The 7798-nt window shown below is 43.8% G+C and overlaps 1 protein-coding gene across 1 annotated transcript in view; it reads right to left on the bottom strand.

Annotated features, from left to right (window-relative positions):
* FAF1 (Fas associated factor 1) overlaps positions 1 to 7798 on the bottom strand; it is a 258161-nt gene that overhangs the window by 201957 nt on the left and 48406 nt on the right. The window lies entirely within an intron of this gene.

The raw sequence follows: 7798 nt of genomic DNA on the forward strand, positions 1-7798 counted from the left end.
CCTTTAGCACCCTCAGATGGAGCTCATCCGGGCCTGCCCACTTAAAGGCATCCAGTTCTTCCAAGTGACTCTGCACCATCTCAGGGTCTACGCATGGCAGTCTGGCGCCTTGCTGCTGCCTCTCTACAACTCCAGTGAGAGACTTGTCGTGCCCCTCACTTAGGAACACTGAGGCAAAGAACTCGTTGAGGAGTTCAGCCTTGTCCCCCCTGTCCGTCACCAATTGCTTCTGCCCATTTAGCAGGGGTCCTATTCCTCCCTGGGCCTTCCTTTTACTCCCTATATATCTAAAAAACAATTTCTTGTTGTCCTTTACTTGGGATGCCATCCTCAGCTCCATGGTAGCTTTGGCCCGTCTAACTGCCTCCCTACAAGCACGAGCAGAGGAGGTATATTGGTCTTTGGTGATCTCTCCCTGTTTCCACTTTTTATGTGCTCCCCTTTTGGCCCTTAGGCTGCCCTGGATTTCTTGGTTGCTCACTAATCAGTTCCACACCTACCCCAACCTAATCATTCAGAAAAAAGGTTGGTTGTTCTTAAAAGGTTTCCAGACTTTTCTGCTGTAGTTGTTTATATTGCTACAACAAATGGTCAGACTTATTATGGTCAGTGGATACTGTAGTCAGCTTTTTCAAAGTTTATCCTTGATAAGCACTATATTTTTAACAGATTTAGAAGAATAAGGAGCTAATACAACTATTTTCAAAATTATAGCATAAAATGTACACTCTAGTTAACAGAATGTGTCATCAACCTAGAACTAAGAATCTTTCATCCAAGTAACTTTACACCCAAGATACTCAGTTGATGCAGCATTCTTGAAGATCCAAAAAAACCTTCTTTGACACCAGACACTCATTATGAGTCAAATTTCTCATGATCATTTATCAAGGATTGTATTGGAATTTTGCTTGACTTACACACTTATGAAAATTTTTTGACATTTTTGGTCTTCTACAAGTTCACTTAAAGGTACATGTACCTTTCCATGCATATGCTAAATCACAAAATTGTTTCAAAATGTATATAAAATACTTTTTCTTTTTGTGGGTACTGTAAAATAAAAGTTTATTTACACTACGAAAAAAGTTTAAATAGATATAAAATGCAAGGAACAATATACCTCCAGGAAAAAAACCTAAATAAATATACTATAAATCAATGGAATGGTAGGGACGCCCAAGCTTACTAAACCTTTGTCAGAGTAAGAAAGTTATCAGGTATCTTAGTCATTCCAGCAGTTACTAATCTCAGATGTTCCTTTAAGATGTCTTTACTAGTCAAGTATCCTTTGTCTTTGGACCCCTAATTTATATGGGTGGTGTAATATATTTCCATCTAGTGGCGGTTTGATGCAACTACAATATGTTCAAGGAAACAGACAGACTAGAGCAGTGGTTTTAAACCTTTTTTTCAATCTGCGGACTCCTAAAAAATGGAAAACGAAGGTGTGGACCTCTTTGAATGGTAAGTGAAGGTATTCACACACTTTTGATTGATCATAGTCATCTTTCGTGGACCCCTTAGACACGGTCTGTGGACCTTCAGGGGTCTGTGGACCACAGGTTAAAAACCACTGGACTAGAGAGACCTGGAGGTACACATGAGCTTTACATACGTCTGAATGAGATTGGAAATGGCCATTAGCTAACAATGGAAATGTAGTAAAAGAGCAGTGCAGAGAGTGCCTGAAAAATTTTGATGAAACGTTAATTGATCAGTTAACTCATGAAGGAAATGAGCTAATTCCTATGAGTTACTCATTCCTAACTACGAGTTTGACATAGTTAAGTCAAATAATCTGTGATTAAGACAGTTTCACAGACTACTATATGAATACATCTTATAACAGGTTATTGTGGTGGATTAAAAATATAAGGTTTACCCTAGAAAAAAACAGAGGTCTAGAGATTTGGAAGCCAGCTTGGAGTTCAATTCCCTCCTCTCCAAGAGTTTTCTATTGTGACCTCAGATTAGTGGTTGTCTCTGTGTTTCAGCTCCTCATTTGGAAAATGAAAATAATGCTACTTCTTACCTCACAGATGTGTTGTAAGGATTGCAACTAAGATTCTCTCTACATTTAGGGTATACCCAAGTCTGGATTCAGGCATATTACCACGTCCATCTCCCAGGCTAGGGACAGACATTCAAAAAGCCTCAGTCTGAATTGATTCGATCTTTGCAGGTTAGTTTAACCTAGCTAAGCTAAACTGGTTTGTAACCAGACAGACTTCCCAGAAATGCAAGCACATGCCTGCAGTGGCATAGGCTAGAAGCCGGGGGGAGCTAGAGCAGCCCTCCCTCTCTTCCACTGTGCTGAGCTGAGGGGGGGAGTGGCCAGGCCCCAGCAGGAGGCTGCGATTAGGGAGGAGTCTCCCTCCCTTTTGATCAGCCCAGCAGGGACTTGACAACAGTGTTTATCACCCCTAACTCAGTGTTTATCATGCTATCAGAAAACAGACCTCTCTCCATTAGTTCAAGCTCCTCTTAAACAGCTTTTCCAAGGAAGGAACTGGTCTCCCACGGCACAGATCATAGCCAGCATGTGGCCTGCTAGCTAATGCTGTGCATCTATGTAAGGCAGAGGGGATGGGGATCCCTGCTTAGTAGGGAGCGGGGAAGCCAGGCAGATGCCTGCAGTCTCTGCTGGAGCTGCAGCCAAGGAGGAGAGGAGAGGGACCAGCCCTGTTGTGAAGCAGAGCCCTGCCCAGCCCAAAGACCATGCCGGGATGCTGGGGCAGTCTGACTTAACGTAAACCAGCAAGGAGTCTAAGAAAGCCATTGCATTAACCGGTTTGACCCAAATCAGTTAAGTCTGATACTACAATCAACCAGGTTTATCTCAAACCGGTTTCAGTCATTTTCAAACTGGTTTACGTGCACTGAACATCTGTTCTGTTACAGGTTTAAACCAGCTTCTGATCACTTAAACTAGTGTGCACATGTAATGTCTGTCCCTAGCTCCAAAGTCCACGTTATTCAGCTGTACACGCCGTACACATATACATAAACTGACTGTTAGAGTAGCTCCAGCTAGCAAGGTGCTAAGAAACCTGTAACATGCCTCCAGAAATCCTAGTGCCAGGCATGTGTAGCCATAGCACCAGCATGCATGTTTTATATTTCTTAGCACCTTACTAGCTGAAGCCACTCTACCAATCAGTTTATAGTGTAATTTTGAATGAGCTTTTCTGTCCTGCACAGGCATGGTCTTAGCCTAGCAAGCATGCTCAGCTGAGGCACTTCTAGCTCTACAACCCCCATATATGTCTGTTTCAGTTGACCAACAAGCCGATATACATGGGAGAAGTTGCTCTTGCTTGCAGACAAGTTGTTTATGCAGCAGGATAGCTTTTCAATGAGACGGGATGACACTGAAGAAGCCATTTTTGAACCACAGGAGGCAATGGGATTCAGAGTGCAATTCATGCATGGCAAACTGGACTGCAATGAGAATTACTACAACTATGATGGAACCCCTTAGGTCTAGGCCAGCACTTCTGATATTCTTGACCACATCAAGGGAATGAGCAGTAATGGCTCCAGGATTTCCACATGAGGAAGCAGACTTCCAAGGAGCATGCAAGGACCTTATCCTGATCCCCCAGTGCCAGAATACACAACTGAGGTGGCTACAGCGGTACATAAATGGGTTGCAATTATCTTCTGGATGCTGGCCACACGAGGCTGTTACAGGTTTGCTGCAAACCATTTTGGTGGACACATCAACTGTTGGTGTTATGAATATAAGAAGCATGCCCAAAACAATGGTTGATTTTCAAAGACTGCAATTCCCACATCACACTGAGGCTACTGACTGCATACGTTGGGTCATAGTTCCTCCCCAAAAAAAGACAGACTGTCTAATATAAATTTTTCTGTTCCCTTGCTCTATCATCCCCTGACTCTAGCACCTGCCAGAAAAAAGTGGCATACTTGTCAGTTGTGGGATGCTGTGGAACAAACACTGAGCTGCCAAAACGCAACATGGTGCTGCCTAAAAAACACTTTGGATACCAATTCCCTCTGTATTCTTGTGACACTGCAGCCTGCACAGAATCTACACAGCTAGAATTAGGTATTTTCACAAAGAGTGGTCAAGACACTGAAGATCTGAATATATGTATCAGGTCTGCAGACACACCTGTCACTACCTGGGCTGGGTCCAGGTGAGCAAGGGAGGATAAAATAAAATTAAAAAACCAAAGCAAAAATCAATGCCTTTTTGTTTTTTTACTCACATCCTGATGATGCAGAGTGATGTTTACTGAAAGCTTAGGACAGCTTCCTGGCTCTTGCTATTTTACACAAACTACTGTATAAACACGTTTATTCACAAAAAACAACAGAACAAAAAGGGAAATAATATTAAAGTCACTTCAGGCATACCAGCTGCCTATCCACAAACAGAATTAACAAATGTATGGAGTAAGGGAGAGATTTAGTGTACACTATGTATTAAAAAAAATTCTGTAGAACAGGGAAATCAATCATCCAGTACCATTGATACTGGAACTGGGTATCAGAAGTACACCTCCTGTTCTTTCCCAACAACAGACTATGCTGCCCTTTGCACATGCTAATCAAATGAAGTGCTGTTGGACGGAGCACACTAGGTATCTGTCCATTCTAGTTCAGCCTTACACATGGATTAAACACCCTAATTTGCAGGAGCCTACTGGACAAGGTACAAAAACGAAGAGTCTGTGGGCATGAGTGATGGTGGACACCAGTAGTTGAACTATCACTGAAGGCAGCTGTAGGATTGGCAGCTGCAACCTACGGGCCACCAGATGATCAGCCAGCCCAACCCTACAACCTCTAGCTTCAGGAATCTGGGAAGCGCTCTCCTTCCTCTGCATGTCCTGTCCATTTTTCTCTCTGTTACTTCAGAAGGATGCTCTTACACACCATGTTGCCAAACATCTCATCCCTAGCCATCTTCCTTCTCTTCCACTGAAAGAGAGGCCTGTTCCCAAGTGTCTTGGGTTGCAGTTTTATTCCATGTGAGAAGCAAGACGCCTGACAAGAGAAATAAAAGACCATTTTTTTGCCCAAGAAGAAAAGTACTTTCACATTCTCTGTTATCACAAGGCTATGATGTGATACTTCCATCACTTTAGAATATTTTTATTACTTCTTGATTTACTGTTCAGAAGGTCCTGTGAATTTTGCCAGCCCACAGACAGTATGGTAAGAATCACATATCATGTTTTAATTTATGCCTAGGGCTTTTTGGCGAGGGGCAGGGAAGGTTGCAACTAGGGGATGCTGAACTAGGATGCAGACGTTTCCTTACACCGGAGCAGTTTCTTCAGCCCCTGCCTAACCAGCATGTCATAGACAGAGAACAGTAAAGCCAGACAAAGTCTAAAAGGGTTTTACCACTTAATACAGCCCCAACAATTAATCTAAGATGTCTGGGATGATGTAAAGCCTGTAACCCTTCAATATATTTTTTTTTGCAAGAGTAATTCAAAGAAAACAGTAATAGTTTTATTCTAGCCCCCACCCCCGGCCCCTGCACACACACTTCCAGCATCCATCATGGATCGCACAAGGTCAGCAAGGACAGCAGCATAAGAATGCATAAGGGTGCCCGGGGCAGCAGGGACTTTTGCACTGCCACTGTGATCACAAATCTCAAAGGTGTAGCAAAGCCAGTTCTTTCATCCGCCAGCCTCACTAGTGCCTGGGGTAGTTGACCTGTTGCTCCACCCTAGTTACATCCCTGAGCGAGAAGGGAAAGGGAAGCGGGTCCTGGCTATTTCATGACTTCAACCCTCAGTAACAGCGAGTGAACAGGGAAGAACCCAGCGCCGAAGTTAAACCTATGCCATTGTACACAATATCTTCCACAATTATTTTATTGATTACATCCTAAAAATCTCTCTCTCCTAAAACTACACTGTTCCCAATGCCAATAAAAGAGGGCAGGCACCACTTAACAGACTGCGTGTCTGATCCTGCGCTGCTCCGTTTCCAAGCTGTTCTATGGGTTCATTTCCAAACTGGCCCTCAGAAAATTGACCTACCATGTCCTCTACACCATCTAGCTTCAGGCTGCTCCTGGGCTTCCAACTCCCTGGTCTGTTCCTGAGACTCCTCCGTTACCTCCTCTATTCCACTCCCATCTGTTTTTTCTGGTCTGACAGTAAGACTCTTCTCACGTAGGAGAATGGACATAGGCTCTCTGCCCTGCATTTCTGAGCTCCTCATGGAAGGAACGTGTCGTGGCTGTGCTGCTGGCTACTTCCAGGATTGTCACTGTGGTACAAGGTCGTCAGGAGTCTGACACTCTTTTCACACTGCAGAGCACTCCAACAGGCACCCACTTCTCCCAGTTTCTTTGAGATGGTTTCCTGGAGCTGGATATTTCTGGTGTTTCCAATGTCCTCATAACAAGATGTTAACTACAACCTTGTCATCTTCCTACTATCAACATACTGGGTGAAAGACGGCTAGCTTGATTTGTGATAAAACTTGCACAGGCCACAAGAAAATGAGAGGTTAAAAGCTAGGAAAGTGTTTATGCATCTGCAAGCTGCTTCCAGTGCAACAAGCAAATAGGATGTGTATATGCAAGTCAAAGGGCTAGAAGAGACAGGCAAAGAAAACTAGCGGAAATGGCCTTGGAAAATTAAACACAACAGCCACTAGCCCAGACTTTTGATATAAAGTGGGCAAGCAGGGGACAGGTCACAGCTCAAACATTCTGCCATGTGTACCAAGCCAACATGCCAGCTTGAGTTCAGCATGTTCCTATGCAACGCGTGCTGGCTCTGACAGTGGATAATAAGGGGTTCTGCACAACGCATGGAAACCACATTATCTTATGATGGGGTGGCTAACCTGCAGTATGCGTGCCACAAGTGGCACAGACAACATCTGCATGTGGCACATGACAGATTAGGGAGGGGAAAGGCAGCACAACAGCAGATAGGGCAGGAAGAAGCAAGCAAAGCAACGGATTGGGCCGGGAGCACAGGACAGGCAGTAGAAAGAAGAGCAACAGGTCAGGCAGGGGAAGGAGGAGATCAGATTGGCATTCAGTGAAGTTATACAGCTAATTTGTGGCATGCCTGCCAAAAAGGTTAGCTCCCACTGTTAGGATATTATACTAATGGAGAGGATATCAAGTGCCTGAGACAGAGCACACAGGAGGAATCCAGAGCTTACACTCCTTAACTATCTACTAATACTTTACCCAGAAAAGGTAAGATTCAGTTCATGCAAAAGATCTTGATATGATTAATGCAAATAAAAATAGTGACTGTTATTGTTGTGCACCACTTCAGTAAAACATCTCCCACCCCTACTGAGAGGAGGAGAAAAATACTGGAAGGACATTGATAAAAAGGAAAAACAAAAAAATGACTGTCTCAGTCTGGAAAGCTTAAACTTTAGAAACTTTGAAGCAAAGTTGATGCAAATGATAATGGACAGTGGTTAAAATGGTCAAAGATACTGACTGGAAGAGAATGGTGTCAGTGTTGAATTTTGCTGCAATGGTTATCATATAAAGTTAGTACTAACATCAGGCATGGCTTTCTCAGACAAAATCCATATGCTGCAACAACTTATTCCATCCATAAATGTGTTTCACATTGCTGTTTCAAAAATTAACTTCATACTCTTTTAAGAATTCAAGCAAACCAGGGGAAGATCCAAAGGGCACTGCTTCCTCGCTGCGCTTCCACCACTGTCCCAGGCTGATCCGGGCGCAGGAAGAGCCTCAGAGCTGCCCCTATCCCATGCCAGCTGCAGGCTGCGGCTGTCCAAGGTGCCAGGCTCAGCA

This window comes from Alligator sinensis, unplaced genomic scaffold, assembly GCF_000455745.1.
Source record: "Alligator sinensis unplaced genomic scaffold, ASM45574v1 scaffold256_1, whole genome shotgun sequence".
Taxonomy (NCBI): Eukaryota; Metazoa; Chordata; order Crocodylia; family Alligatoridae; genus Alligator; species Alligator sinensis.